The sequence below is a fragment of the Hetaerina americana genome, unplaced genomic scaffold (assembly GCF_022747635.1).
Source record: "Hetaerina americana unplaced genomic scaffold, ioHetAmer1.1.p SCAF_113, whole genome shotgun sequence".
Taxonomy (NCBI): domain Eukaryota; kingdom Metazoa; phylum Arthropoda; class Insecta; order Odonata; family Calopterygidae; genus Hetaerina; species Hetaerina americana.
Window position 1 is genome coordinate 233,895 of NW_027286215.1, and position 14,196 is coordinate 248,090.

Below are 14,196 nucleotides of genomic sequence, written 5' to 3' on the forward strand. Positions count from 1 at the left end.
TGGATGTGAGTGGTTCCAACAATCGAAACTCCCTCTACAGTCACAAAATTGGGAGAACGACCATAAGTCAAACTCCAATCAATGTGATAGAGGAGCGAGGATCAATCATTCAGAAACACCCACATGAAATAATTAAAACTAATCGCACGAATACGCTTAACCTTAATCGCAATCTATTTCGACCCTAATGGTCCATATCTAAAACTACATCGTCGCTGCTTGTTGTGGTAGGTCCATTCTCCATTAAGTTTTGTCCTTTTCTTTCTTCATTTGATTCTTGGTGGACTGATGGCTAGATGCCTGTAAGAGAGCGGATTAGTGCATAAAATAAATACCTTGGAGTGAGTGGTTCCAACAATCGAAACTCCCTCGACAATCACATAATTGGGAGACCGACCATAAGTAAACTCCAATCCATGTGATAGAAGAGCCAGGATAAATCATTCAGAAAAACCAACATGAAATAATTAAAACTAATCGCACGAATACGCCTAACCTTAATCGCAATCTATTTCGACCCTAATGGTCCAAATCTAAAACTACATCCTCGCTGTATGTTGTGGTAGGTCCATTCTCCATTAAGATTTGTCCTTTTCTTTCTTCATTTGATTCTTGGTGGACTGATGCCATGATGCCTATAAGAGAGCGGGTTAGTGCATAAAATAAATACCTTGGATGTGAGTGGTTCCAACAATCGAAACTCCCTCGACAGTCACATAATTGGGAGAACGACCATAAGTCAAACTCCAATCCATGTGATAGAAGAGCAAGGATCAATCATTCAGAAACACCCACATGAAATAATTAAAACTAATCGCACGAATACGCCTAACCTTAATCGCAATCTATTTCGACCCTAATGGTCCAAATCTAAAACTACATCCTCGCTGCTTGTTGTGGTTGGTCCATTCTCTATTAAGATTTGTCCTTTTCTTTCTTCATTTGATTCTTGGTGGACTCAGGCCATGATGCCTGTAAGAGAGCGGATTAGTGCATAAAATAAATACCTTGGATGTGAGTGGTTCCAACAATCGAAACTCCCTCGACAATCACATGATTGGGAGAACGACCATAATTCAACCTCCAATTCATGCGATAGAAGAGCAAGGATCAATCATTCAGAAACACCCACATGAAATTATTAAAACTAATCATACGAATACGCCTAACCTTAATCGCAATCTATTTCGACCCTAATGGTCCAAATCTAAAACTGCATCCTCGCTGCTTATTGGAGTAGGTCCATTCTCCATTAAGATTTGTCCTTTTCTTTCTTCATTTGATTCTTGGTGGACTCATGCCATGACGCCTGTCAGAGAGCAGATTAGTGCATAAAATAAATACCTTGGATGTGAGTGGTTCCAACAATCGAAACTCCCTCGACAATCACATAATTGGGAGAACGACTGTAAGTCAAACTCCAATCCATGTGATAGAAGAGCAAGGATCAATCATTCAGAAATACCCACATGAAATAATTAAAACTAATCGCACGAATACGCCTAACCTTAATCGCAATCTATTTCGACCCTTATGGTCCAAATCTAAGACTACATCCTCGCTGCTCGTTGTGGTTGGTCCATTCTCCATTAAGATTTGTCCTTTTCTTTCTTCATTTGATTCTTGGTGGACTCATGCCATGATGCCTGTAAGAGATCGGATTGGTGCATAAAATAAATACCTTGGATGTGAGTGGTTCCAACAATCGAAACTTCCTCGACAATCACATGATTGGGAGAACGACCATAATAAACTCCAATCCATGTGATAGAAGAGCAAGGATCAATCATTCAGTAACACCCACATGAAATAATTAAAACTAATCACACGAATACGCCTAACCTTAATCGCAATCTATTTTGACCCCAATGTCCCAAATCTATAACTACATCCTCGCTGCTTGTTGTGGTAGGTCCATTCTCCATTAAGATTTGTCCTTTTCTTTCTTCATTTTATTCTTGGTGGACTCATGCCATGATGCCTGTAAGAGAGCATATTAGTGCATAAAATAAATACCTTGGATGTGAGTGGTTCCAACAATCGAAACTCCCTCCACAATCACATAATTGGGAGACCGACCATAAGTAAACTCCAATCCATGTGATAGAAGAGCCAGGATCAATCATTCAGAAACACCCACATGAAATTATTAAAACTAATCATACGAATACGTCTAACCTTAATCGCAATCTATTTCGACCCTAATGGTCCAAATCTAAAACTACATCCTCGCTGCTTGTTGTGGTACGTCCATTCTCCATTAAGATTTGTCCTTTTCTTTCTTCATTTGATTCTTGGTGGACTGATGCCATGATGCCTGTAAGAGAGCGGATTAGTGCAGAAAATAAATACCTTGGATGTGAGTGGTTCCAACAATCGAAACTCCCTCTACAGTCACAAAATTGGGAGAACGACCATAAGTCAAACTCCAATCCATGTGATAGAGGAGCGAGGATCAATCATTCAGAAACACCCACATGAAATAATTAAAACTAATCGCACGAATACGCTTAACCTTAATCGCAATCTATTTCCACCCTAATGGTCCATATCTAAAACTACATCGTCGCTGCTTGTTGTGGTAGGTCCATTCTCCATTAAGTTTTGTCCTTTTCTTTCTTCATTTGATTCTTGGTGGACTGATGGCTAGATGCCTGTAAGAGAGCGGATTAGTGCATAAAATAAATACCTTGGAGTGAGTGGTTCCAACAATCGAAACTCCCTCGACAATCACATAATTGGGAGACCGACCATAAGTAAACTCCAATCCATGTGATAGAAGAGCCAGGATCAATCATTCAGAAAAACCAACATGAAATAATTAAAACTAATCGCACGAATACGCCTAACCTTAATCGCAATCTATTTCGACCCTAATGGTCCAAATCTAAAACTACATCCTCGCTGCTTGTTGTGGTTGGTCCATTCTCCATTAAGATTTGTCCTTTTCTTTCTTCATTTGATTCTTGGTGGACTGATGCCATGATGCCTATAAGAGAGCGGGTTAGTGCATAAAATAAATACCTTGGATGTGAGTGGTTCCAACAATCGAAACTCCCTCGACAGTCACATAATTGGGAGAACGACCATAAGTCAAACTCCAATCCATGCGATAGAAGAGCAAGGATCAATAATTCAGAAACACCCACATGAAATAATTAAAACTAATCGCACGAATACGCCTAACCTTAATCGCAATCTATTTCGACCCTAATGGTCCAAATGTAAAACTACATCCTCGCTGCTTGTTGTGGTTGGTCCATTCTCCATTAAGATTTGTCCTTTTCTTTCTTCATTTGATTCTTAGTGGACTGATGCCATGATGCCCGTTAGAGAGCGGATTAGTGCATAAAATAAATACCTTGGATGTGAGTGGTTCCAACAATCGAAACTCCCTCGACAATCACATAATTGGGAGACCGACCATAAGTAAACTCCAATTCATGCGATAGAAGAGCAAGGATCAATAATTCATAAACACCCACATGAAATAATTAAAACTAATCACACGAATACGCCTAACCTTAATCGCAATCTATTTCGACCCCAATGTTCCAAATCTATAACTACATCCTCGCTGCTTGTTGTGGTAGGTCCATTCTCCATTAAGATTTGTCCTTTTCTTTCTTCATTTGATTCTTGGTGGACTCATGCCATGATGCCTGTAAGAGAGCATATTAGTGCATAAAATAAATACCTTGGATGTGAGTGGTTCCAACAATCGAAACTCCCTCCACAATCACATGATTGGTAGAACGACCATAAGTCAACCTCCAATTCATGTGATAGAAGAGCAAGAATCAATCATTCAGAAACACACACATGAAATAATTAAAACTCATCGCACGAATACGCCTAACCTTAATCGCAATCTATTTCGACCCTAATGGTCCAAAACTAAAACTATATCCTCGTTGCCTGTTGTGGTACGTCCATTCTCCATTAAGATTTGTCCTTTTCTTTCTTTATTTGATTCTTGGTTGACTGATGCCATGATGCCTGTAAGAGAGCGGATTAGTGCAGAAAATAAATACCTTGGATGTGAGTGGTTCCAACAATCGAAACTCCCTCCACAATCACATGATTGGGAGAACGACCATTAGTCAACCTCCAATTCATGTGATAGAAGAGCAAGAATCAATCATTCAGAAACACACACATGAAATAATTAAAACTCATCGCACGAATACTCCTAACCTTAATCGCAATCTATTTCGACCCTAATGGTCCAAATCTAAAACTATATCCTCGTTGCCTGTTGTGGTACGTCCATTCTCCATTAAGATTTGTCCTTTTCTTTCTTTATTTGATTCTTGGTTGACTGATGCCATGATGCCTGTAAGAGAGCGGATTAGTGCATAAAATAAATACCTTGGATGTGAGTGGTTCCAACAATCGAAACTCCCTCGACAATCACATAATACGGAGACCGACCATAAGTAAACTCCAATCCATGTGATAGAAGAGCCAGGATCAATCATTCAGAAACACCCACATGAAATTATTAAAACTAATCATACGAATACGTCTAACCTTAATCGCAATCTATTTCGACCCTAATGGTCCAAATCTAAAACTACATCCTCGCTGCTTGTTGTGGTACGTCCATTCTCCATTAAGTTTTGTCCTTTTCTTTCTTCATTTGATTCTTGGTGGACTGATGCCATGATGCCTGTAAGAGAGCGGATTAGTGCATAAAATAAATACCTTGGATGTGAGTGGTTCCAACAATCGAAACTCCCTCGACAGTCACATAATTGGGAGAACGACCATAAGTCAAACTCCAATCCATGTGATAGAAGAGCAAGGATCAATCATTCAGAAACACCCACATGAAATAATTAAAACTAATCGCACGAATACGCCTAACCTTAATCGCAATCTATTTCGACCCTAATGGTCCAAATCTAAAAGTACATCGTCGCTGCTTGTTGTGGTTGGTCCATTCTCCATTAAGATTTGTCCTTTTCTTTCTTCATTTGATTCTTGGTGGACTGATGCAATGATGCCTGTTAGAGAGTGGATTAGTGCATAAAATAAATACCTTGGATGTGAGTGGTTCCAACAATCGAAACTCCCTCGACAATCACATGTTTGGGAGAACGACCATAAGTCAAAATCCAATCCATGCGATAGAAGAGCAAGGATCAATCATTCAGAAGAACCCACATGAAATAATTAAAACTAATCGCACGAATACGCCTAACCTTAATCGCAATCTATTTCGACCCTAATGGTCCAAATCTAAAACTACATCCTCGCTGTTTGTTGTGGTAGGTCCATTCTCCATTAAGATTTGTCCTTTTCTTTCTTCATTTGATTCTTGCTGGACTGATGCCATGATGCCTGTAAGAGAGCCGATTAGTGCGTAAAATAAATACCTTGAATGTGAGTGGTTCCAACAAATGAAACTCCCTCGACAATCACATGATTGGGAGAACGACCATAAGTAAACCTCCAATTCATGTGATAGAAGAGCAACGATGAATCATTCAGAAAAACCCACATGAAATAATTAAAACTAATCGCACGAATACGCCTAACCTTAATCGCAATCTATTTCGACCCTAATGGTCCAAATCTAAAACTACATCCTCGCTGCTTATTGTGGTTGGTCCATTCTCCATTAAGATTCGTCCTCTTCTTTCTTCATTTGATTCTTGGTGGACTCATGCCATGATGATTGTAAGAGAGCGGATTAGTGCAGAAAATAAATACCTTGGATGTGAGTGGTTCCAACAATCGAAACTCCCTCGACAGTCACATGATTGGGAGAACGACCATAAGTCAAACTCCAATCCATGTGATAGAAGAGCAAGGATCAATCATTCAGATACACCCACATGAAATAATTAAAACTAATCGCACGAATACGCCTAACCTTAATCGCAATCTATTCTGACCATAATGGTCCAAATCTAAAACTACATCCTCGCTGCTTGTTGTGGTTGGTCCATTCTCCATTAAGATTTGTCCTTTTCTTTCTTCATTTGATTCTTGGTGGACTGATGCAATGATGCCTGTAAGAGAGCGGATTAGTGCATAAAATAAATACCTTGGATGTGAGTGGTTCCAACAATCGAAACTCCCTCGACAATCACATGATTGGGAGAACGACCATAAGTCAAACTCCAATCCACGTGGTAGAAGAGCAAGGATCAATCATTCAGAAACACCCGCATGAAATAATTAAAACTAATCGCACGAATACGCCTAAGTTTAATCGCAATCTATTTCGACCCTAATGGTCCAAATCTAAAACTACATCCTCGCTGCTTGTTGTGGTTGGTCCATTCTCCATTAAGATTTGTCCTTTTCTTTCTTCATTTGATTCTTGGTGGACTGATGCCATGATGCCTGTAAGAGAGCGGTTTAGTGCATAAAATAAATACCTTGGATGTGAGTGGTTCCAACAATCGAAACTCCCTCGACAATCACATGATTGGGAGAACGACCATAAGTCAAACTCCAATCTATGTGATAGAAGAGCAAGGATCAATCATTCAGAAACACCCACATGAAATAATTAAAACTAATCGCACGAATACGCCTAACTTTAATCGCAATCTATTTCGACCCTAATGGTCCAAATCTAAAACTACATCCTCGCTGCTTGTTGTGGTTGGTCCATTCTCCATTAAGATTTGTCCTTTTCTTTCTTCATTTGATTCTTGGTGGACTGATGCCATGATGACTGTAAGAGAGCGGATTAGTGCATAAAATAAATACCTTGGATGTGAGTGGTTCCAACAATCGGAACTCCCTCGACAATCACATGATTGGGAGAACGACCATAAGTCAAACTCCAATCCATGCGATAGAAGAGCAAGGATCAATCATTCAGAAACACCCACATGAAATAATTAAAACTAATCGCGCGAATACGCCTAACCTTAATCGCAATCTATTTCGACCCCAATGGTCCAAATCTAAAACTACATCCTCGCTGCTTGTTGTGGTCGGTCCATTCTCCATTAAGATTTGTCCTTTTCTTTCTTCATTTGATTCTTGGTGGACTGATGCCATGATGCCTGTAAGAGAGCGGTTTAGTGCATAAAATAAATACCTTGGATGTGAGTGGTTCCAACAAACGAAACTCCCTCGACAATCACATGATTGGGAGAACGACCATAAGTCCAACTCCAATCCATGTGATAGAAGAGCAAGGATCAATCATTCAGAAACACCCACATGAAATAATTAAAACTAATCGCACGAATACGCCTAACTTTAATCGCAATCTATTTCGACCCTAATGGTCCAAATCTAAAACTACATCCTCGCTGCTTGTTGTGGTTGGTCCATTCTCCATTAAGATTTGTCCTTTTCTTTCTTCATTTGATTCTTGGTGGACTGATGCCATGATGCCTGTAAGAGAGCGGATTAGTGCATAAAATAAATACCTTGGATGTGAGTGGTTCCAACAATCGGAACTCCCTCGACAATCACATGATTGGGAGAACGACCATAAGTCAAACTCCAATCCATGCGATAGAAGAGCAAGGATCAATCATTCAGAAACACCCACATGAAATAATTAAAACTAATCGCGCGAATACGCCTAACCTTAATCGCAATCTATTTCGACCCTAATGGTCCAAATCTAAAACTACATCCTCGCTGCTTGTTGTGGTCGGTCCATTCTCCATTAAGATTTGTCCTTTTCTTTCTTCATTTGATTCTTGGTGGACTGATGCCATGATGCCTGTAAGAGAGCGGATTAGTGCTTAAAATAAATACCTTGGATGTGAGTGGTTCCAACAATCGAAACTCCCCCGACAATCACATGATTGGGAGAACGACCATAAGTCAAACTCCAATCCATGTGATAGAAGAGCAAGGAGCAATCATTCAGAGCAGTGTACAACGGAAATGTGTATTGGATTAATTGTACCTTGCTTTTTGTATCACAACTTAACTGTTTTTATATACAGTCCACTTTTTGATAACTTTTAACTGAACATAGAAATTATATCCAACCGAACCATGGCTTGGTATTATAAAAGCACCTTGCTTTTATAGCGATAACTGAACTGTTTTAGTTTACAGTCCACCTTTTGATACCTTATAATTAACATAGAAAATTTTTGCAATGGAACCGTGGCTTGGTTTTAGAAAACGTCTTACCCTTATACCAGTACTCAACACTTTCTATTTACAGTTCATCTTTTGATGTCCTTCAGCTGAACATGGGAGTATTAGAAGTACCCCTTCTTCTTCTTGCTATGAAGATATCGTCACTATGCATTGCCAGAAATGTTATCATACCTTTCTCTTTAAATGTTATACCCATCGCATGCACACCAGCTGAAACATAATGCATCATTATTAGATTCTCTTCACCCCAATTTTTAATTTCAATCTATTTTTCTTGTGTTTTCCTTCTTCCTTGGATCCATTCCTCTGCATCCTGCGATAGGGTAAGTATATAGGATAATATGTGTTGATTAATTCAAAGATTCAAAAAAATAAATAATTTGATTCTATGTGCATTATTTTTAAAGTAAATCTTTTAAATGTTTACTTTCTTTTTAAATTTTAAAATGCGAGGTTCTTTTCAATGCATTGTGTTTTAAAATATTTAATATTGGAGCAAACGCAATTTAAAAGATATGGTAAAGAAATATTAACTGTCAATTTTATATTTTAACTACCTTTCTAATATTCTTTTCCGATGGCCTACAGCTTTCTTCTAACCTCTGTCCATTCCCTCCTTCCTAAAATAAACCATTTCCTATTCCACTTACAGAGAGACTCCCGGGAATTTTTCCAGTACCTATGCAAAATACGCCCCCACCGCTCACCTGGCCTAGATGCTCTCAGCCCTAAATTCATTCGCAATGGCGCTTCAGCCCGTTAACAAACTTTAGCCATCTTTTATAATTACTGTTTTCCCCTATGAACCTTCCCTCCTCAATGGAAATGCACTAATATCATTCCGATATGTAAAACGGGTCCAAAGAATGATGTTTGAAACTATCGCCCTATCTCATTGCTTCCAGTCCAGTCCTTCATTTCTGAACGTATTATTCCCAACAGGATATTTCACCTCTCCCTTTTTATCTTCCCAGCAGCATGGTGTCCTCCCAGGCAGATCATGCCTGCAAATCTCGCTGTCTTTTAGCCCCATGCTGTCATGGCAATAGACAATTCAAGTCAACTTGATGCCAACCACCTTGACTTCTCCAAGGCTTCCGATGCGCTGCATCATCAGCTCTTCCATCATAACCTCAGCCAACAGTTCGGCATTCATGGTATGTTCCTAAGCCTTCTCTCTAGCTTTCTCACCCACAGAACCCAGCATGTGATACTCTCGGATGCTTCTTCCTCTTGGTCTTCTGTCATGTCTGTGGTTCCCCAGGGCAGTGTCCTTGGGCCATATCATTTCAATTTATTCGTTAATGATCTTCCTTCCAGTCTCCTCTCCTCCGAGGTCCATACACTTCTCTACGCTGTTAATCAAGATTTACAGGCAAGTTAATAACACTGCTAACTGTATTAACCTTCAACCCTCCTTACATTAAATTTCCTTATCTGATGCCTGGAAGCTTAACTTTAACCCTTGAAAATTCTTCGTCAAAACCCCTCCACAACACCCTAATATCGATTATTGATTTGTCCGGAACTGCTCTCTTTCTTCAACTTCAGGATACAACTCAATCCACCCACTCCCTACTCCATCTGCCTATTCCTAGACTCTCTCTCACCAAGCTCTCATCTTTATTTTGCCTCTCTTCCCATCTTAATTCACTCACTCCCGCTATCCATCCTTTTAAAGCCTCATTGTTTATTGTTATGCTGTTATTGCCTTTTGTCCTTTTTCATGTCTGTTACATATTTTTCCCTCTTATTTGGCGCTACTGATGTAAGTGAAAAATGTTTTCAAATAAATAAATAAATAAAATTTTAGGGAAAAGGCCCTCCAAATGGACTTGTCTTGTCGTGGTGGAAGGGATAGGGTGTTACCACCACCAGAAGAATTGCACCGTTACGCAGAGACCTAAAGTTAACATGATCTAAAGCACTTCAATTATTTCTCAAATCTCCAAAGAAACATGAGTAGTTGTAAACTAGAAGTAAATGTTTCTTGCAAATATTGTCGAATGCCAGGTGTGTAGTCATCCTCTGCCATACACCCCAAGCGTGGTTGACTGTAGTCGGCACTAGGCAGATGTCGATATTGCCTAACATAGTGAAGAATGAATTCGAAAGAACGAGCCGAGGCCCTTCAATGGTTGCAAGTGACGTAATTTATTTCATTTATGTACTCTGCAAGCCACCGCTAGGGTGTGTTGGACGGGGGGTCAATACTAAACCCCAGACTAATTTTAAAAATTTATAATGGATAAGACACTCATTGCAATATTACTCCTGATGGTTAACTCTTAGCTATAATCTTAGTTGTGAAATCTTAAAATAAGCTGCCTTTTGGGTGCGAAACCAGATATTTTTCTGTGCATTTACGCGTAAATATATCTACATTGAGAATAACCCGTTCACAAAAACAATATTACGAATAGCACGTGTAATAAAAAACTATGAGTGAAGTTTCGTAAAAATAATGTCAATATTAGAAAGCCGATGCGGGTTGGAAATAAAATTAATGCCATGGATTTTGACCGTCATTGGTTGAGGAAAACATTTTCGACCGCATGAAGTGCCGGGGGTGGTGGATGTGACGGCGAACAAATCTTACGGCTTGCGACTTGTTGATAATTGTTTTAAGATGTTAAAATGAACTAACTTGGTTCTTAGAAGATGATATGCTTTGATAAACTGAGAAGCGAATCAAAATTATCAGAGGCCCAGGATTGGGATAACTTACAGGGGGCCATCGTTAAATCGCAAAATACGAGATAGCATTATCCAAGTATGGCCTTCCAACACCCCTGAAACAAACTCTCGCGCAGGCGTGTATTCCTCCCTGTAACGTACCCAAGGGGTGGCTTACAAGATACTTTGAGTTAGTGAAAACCAAGCAGGTTTCCCCAAAAGATAAATCCTGAGACACAAATTGTACTTTAAAACTACCCCTTTATTGAATTCGGGAGAAAAAAACATCCCGGTGGAGGCGATTTTGGCGACACGCTTTATGAAAGTTTTTCACGAAATAATTCCAGGTAAACTACTCAAAAATCTACCGAAGTATGACACAGCTGAAATATCCAGAACAGAATTAACATATGAATGGTCACCCAGTAAGGGTAGTCTAATAAGGGGTCAACTGTAATGCAGTCGAAGTCACTTCAGACTCTCCCGAGGTTATTTTCGACGGATCTCTTTCATTCCTCCCCTACGTTAATGGGGTTATTCCTGTGCATTTATGAAAGATACGTTTATTTTTCTACGAAGCAATAGTATAATAACACGACGGTAGTTGTCGGGAAAAGTTAGTCTAATCAGTTGGTGTTCAACGCTGTTTCAAGAAATACTGTTTAGAGATTAATTAAAAATAAGTTCATTTTGAAAATAATTGGGAATAATAGTAATTCCCTAGCGATTACCTACCTCTTCTATTATAACGAAATAGAAAGTCTAGATTCGACTTAATAATTAGGCCTATCCTCACCTAGTAATTACTCTCCTGGGCGAGACGTATTCGGGGAATAAGTGGACCTAGAAGGCAATTGAATTCATGTGAAGCCTATTGGCGAAATATGGCGAGGAAATAGAATAACAAGCTTGGCTGTCGAAAGTATACCCTCATTTAGAAAGTATCGCCAGGGTACTATGAGACTAAGGATTATCGCATCGGTTGTGGAACCTTGATTTTTCACCATTTAAAACGAAACATTATCCGTCCAAGACCTTCATTGTACAAAATAAAACTGCAAGCTTAGTATGAACAGACGGGAATCACCAGCCTAAGCGGCAAGAAAGGTAACTGCTCATCAAAGCATTGGACATATAGTAGTTTCATAGACCCAATCATCCTACGAAACCCATTAGGTAATCCCTAAGAAGATTCGCCCTCCAAAAAATAACAGCTTTTGATAAGTAGAACCTCGCTGAATATATTTTCGCAACTTCAAATCCCATTACTCAAAAATATAAACCGCAATGATAAGGCTAAGGCAAAGTTTGAAGCTGGATGCCATTAGGAGGAACTAAAGCAAATGGATGGAGTTTACATATCTCGAGGAATAGGAAAGAACGAGGAAGAGAGCGAAAGTGAAATCTTGCCCTCCACGAAAGAGGTCAATCCGACGTGGTCGTCTTTAACAGGGTCATCAATGGATTTCATTAATAAATTTTGGGAGATTCAGGTAAGAAGTGTCAACTTACAATTATTCCAATCCGTTGTAATCTCCGAAGTTCCATTCCCTCGGAATCATTATTTCCTTCTTGCACCTCCAGACGTGTTCCTCAATACACCCCTCATAACACTGTACAATCTCTTTATCCCATAGCAATGTAGCAGTACTCCTGTCTCAGGGAATTCTTTTTACGTAACAACGATCGTATCACTGTAAATAATTCAAAAGCTTTCATTTTCAAAGTATTCTTTGAATTCAGAAGAATACACTTTCGACAATAAAAGAATACCTAGTCATTACGACATTGAATGATAGACTCCGTTTTTTGCATATTATACCGTTACTTTTTCGACTGAAATACTTGCAAGTAATTTAACATCTAAACTTTTGCACAAGTAATCTATCTTTTTGACAGTCAGTAACCTTATGGTGAATGTTCGAAACACCTAATCCAACGTCATCAAAACGGCAGTTTTTTACCAAAAACGAGTTTCCAACGGCGGCCTGAGTCAGACGGACCCATAGTAAAATGGGGCCAAAGGCTCTCGAGAACTCTCAGCACCTCGTGACCTGGGCCTTTGCTCTCGCGGGCGTAAAGATCCGGGTCTTTCGAGTTTCATAAGTATTTTAGATTGCTCGTTTAATTGGTATGAGAGCAAGGTGCAATTAGATGTGATGGCTACTGTTCGAAGAAATAATTACCTACATGAAAAATATCGAATGAACGACCGACTGCAGATGACGAAGAGTCAAAAAATTCAAGGCTTCATTACATTTGGAGAAAAAATACGCTGAGATATTGGCTACGTTTAAAAAAATCTGCAATCTTGTTGAGGGAAATTTAAAACGCTTCATACCGTCCCGTACCACATTATCTCAGCCTGCATCGCATCGCACTACTTCCCGTTCATTATACATTTTTAATAAATTTTAACTTTTCTCTAGCAAACTTCAAAAGGATAAATTGCTCACCATCGTACGAAAAATCAGTCCCCAAAGAAGTCCCATAATTACGATGGAATTGACGTATCCATCGTTTTCGCATTTATAATTATAAAACTCTCTCGCAGAGAAAGAATTACACCCCCTTTTTCGCAAGTGCAGCCCCTAACATAAGGCAATCAACATTGATCGTAAAAGGCTCGAATGTTAAACAAGCATGGACTCACCTCCTTCCCAAACGACGACCCAGGACCAACTGAACGGATTAGCGAATCGGAGGCATGGCGGGAGACCAAAACCGTTGGATGACGTCATTCGTTAAATTTGAAAATGTGCCAATCATGTAGACTTTTAAAAGTAAACAAAACATACATAAAATCTTTCCATCATGATTTTGGATATCTAATTTCAAAACTATTTTCCCTTTATAAATGAATATATTTAAACTCAATATTAATTTTGTTTCGGAATACAGCTTCCCGCCATATTTAATTCTTCAACACCCAGATGGCGCCAGGGAATGTAGTTAGCCCCTCCCACAAGCAATCTCAGGACGCCGACTGCTTCACGGTGGAGCCGCGCAACGGCACAGGGACCTACGTACCTGAGAAATATCGGATTAGATCCTGGTATCTCTGCCTTTCCCTTGCTCCCAACGACAAGAAAACCTCTCTCCTGCTGACTAGCGCTCTTGAATCAATCACGGTTACTTAATATTTGCCAGAGTAAGTACACGCACACTGAGATGACCCGCCTTTCTTAACGACATGATCACACGAAATTAAGCACTCACTCTCGGCCGCCCGAATCGTCGTTCTGCACGCGATATTAAATATTCGGCTGGACACTAGCCATCCATTGTCGAAGACACTTTGTAAACATCCGTTGGCGAAATTAGGAACGTACTACGGCCATAGAAGCCTGGTACACTCGGGAAGGTCACCATTGCGATCCCTGGGACATCAGGAGTATCCAGTTAGCAATCGAAACAACACAC

General features: G+C 39.6%; 1 long non-coding RNA gene across 1 annotated transcript; it reads right to left on the minus strand.

Annotated features, from left to right (window-relative positions):
• Positions 1 to 8,339: 8,339 nt before the first annotated feature.
• On the minus strand, positions 8,340 to 13,445 carry LOC139685457 (uncharacterized). The gene is made up of 3 exons (XR_011700111.1): positions 13,427 to 13,445; positions 12,286 to 12,467; positions 8,340 to 8,410 (listed from the first exon to the last, which is right to left on the minus strand). It is a non-coding gene; the product is annotated as an uncharacterized lncRNA (long non-coding RNA).
• Positions 13,446 to 14,196: the final 751 nt, after the last annotated feature.